We start from the raw sequence: 2,577 nt of genomic DNA on the forward strand, positions 1-2,577 counted from the left end.
CTTCAAGTCTGGGCTTGTCATTTCTTGAATATGTTGAGCTCATTCTTTCCCTGAGTCTTTACAATTTCTCATTTCCTGGTCTCCCCCATATTACTCTTTTGAATCCTTAAGATATCTTTGATACCACCTCCTCAAGGAAGCCTTCATCTTATTCCTTTACCTGACCTATTTTTCTTTACAACATTTATTACCACCCCAAATTAATTATTTGTTTATGATCTTGTCTGTCTTCACCACTGGCCTGTACTTTATCTTCCCAACTGCAATCCATAGCGTATAATATATTGCCTGGTACATAGTAGGCCATTAATAAATACTTTTCCAGTGGATGAATGCACTTGATACTGGAAACAGAGTGAGAATAGGCCAGTGCTTTATTTTCACTATATTTATTTTGGAGATTAAATCTGAGCTCAAGGAGGTGTCTCTCATTTGATAGAAGATACAGAGATACTTCTTATGACTGATTATAAAATTTTACCTCTGGCTTCAGCAGAATGTGATTTTTTACTATTTAACCATGTCATGCCCACTATTATAAAACATCCAAGAGTCAAGAAGATGTGCATCATCCTAAATCCAAAATCCACAAACCAGAATGCTATTTTAAGTAGCAGAAAATAATGAAATCATGGCCTGGAAATCCTTCTATAAACCATAGTAACTGAAATGTTCACGAACCTTGCCGAGTGTGTGCAGCAATACTGGCATAGGGCATTAAGAGTTTCTGGAAAATGTGAATAGCGTACATTAGTCATTTATCATTAAGCCGTGGAGGCTTTGTATTACTGTCAGCTTTGTTTTTGTTAATAGTGTTTGACATTTATATACCCCAGGGCTCTTTCAGGTCTAAGTGACTGGAACTCAATTTAAACTAGCTCAGGCAAAGAACAGTATTTATTGGCTGATGAAACTGGCAAATTGAGACTGGAATCTGGACTCAAATGTTATTATCATGGATTGAGCGCTCTCTGTCTCTTGGTTCTGCTTCTCGCTACTTCTACATATGTGTTGGCCTCTATCTTCTACATGGATAGGCTCTCATCATATAGCAGAAAAGTAATCTCAGGTCTACATCATTAGAACTTGTGATCTAAATAGAAGCGTCTTCTGCAGCAAATATAGCTAAAGTATCCCTGAGAGGATTCTGATTCGTCAAACTTAGTCCTAGATCTATACTAACCTTGTGTTGGGGAGATATTATATTATGATTGGATCAAATTTGATCCCTCTTTTTGGCACAGAGGAGGAGGAGTGAGGCACATGATTGGCAGTTCCTCTAGGAGCATATGAAGTCAGGAAGATGTTTCTCAGAAACCAAAAATGGGAATGGGAAATCATGTTGAGTTGGTAAAGCATTAAAGTTACTACTATCCATACACAAACATTGCTTCAAACTTCTTTAGACCAAAAAAAGGACAATGTATTTGTGAAAGAAAAAAACCTAAGTGCTGGGCCTTATTATTTATGTTATTGATCTCCTTCAGTAACTGAAAATAATACATTGGAAATATCAGATATATAATTCCAGCTAATCCCAGAAATTCCAACTTTAGAAATAGTACTATTCAGAATCAAGCTCTCACAGAATAAAGAAAAAATGGTCAAAAGATGAAAACAATGAGATGGAAAATCAATAGAAATGAAGGATAGAAACCAAAGCGATAGGTGTTTCTGAAGGAAACAAAGTAGCAAAGAGAAAAACAATAATTATAAATCTAGGAGAAGAAAAATTTCTTGAGTTACAGTTCTTAAATTAGGTTAATCTATTTGCATCATATGTTATGTATGAGAAAATATACCCTCCACTTTCTAGCACCTCCTTTTCATTTATGTATTGGCTGTTCACATGGGCTTGTTTATATCTTGATTTTCTATCTGTAGTCCACCTCGTTTCTTGCTGTATTTCCCTGTAGAACTGGTACCCAGCCCTGAACCTCACATAGAATGGCAGAACCTATATTTTGCTCAATATTGCCTGAATCTTGACCCTTGCTTCCTATTCCCCTCTTAACTTTTCACTCTCTTTGACCATCCTGCTATGCAGAGAAGATCCTATTGAACTCACAACAGCTCAAATGTTTTCTGGAACATTCTTGACTCTTTGCTCACTAGAATAACTTTACGGCAACAAAGACATGCAGAATCTTATTGAGTTACATGCCTTGGCTGACCCAGCTGTGGTCACCAGAACCGTCTCTATAGCTACTTGTTTTCTGCCCCTAGTACCAGGGCTGATAATCAGCTAATATGCTTCAGTGCAACAAACAAGATGGAATCTGATCTGATTGGTTGGAGGGGAGGCATTCTCCTTTGGAAGTTACTGCATTTTCCTACTCCTTCCTAAAACCATCTGAGACCCTAGTGAACTGGCCTGTTTCTTTCTCTCTTCGTCCCCATTAGCACAATTTGTGAGAGCTCAGAATGCTTTTCAGGCTAATCTGAACACTACAGGTCATCTCAGAGATTTTTTCTCTTCTCAAAAAGCAAGAGAAATATTCAGTTTCTTCCTATTTGGTAAAATTATCTCCTGATTTTGGAGGTGGAGTATTCCTAGTAGGTCCCATTTCCACACTG

The sequence above is a fragment of the Camelus ferus genome, chromosome 2, assembly GCF_009834535.1.
Source record: "Camelus ferus isolate YT-003-E chromosome 2, BCGSAC_Cfer_1.0, whole genome shotgun sequence".
NCBI classification, from domain to species: domain Eukaryota; kingdom Metazoa; phylum Chordata; class Mammalia; order Artiodactyla; family Camelidae; genus Camelus; species Camelus ferus.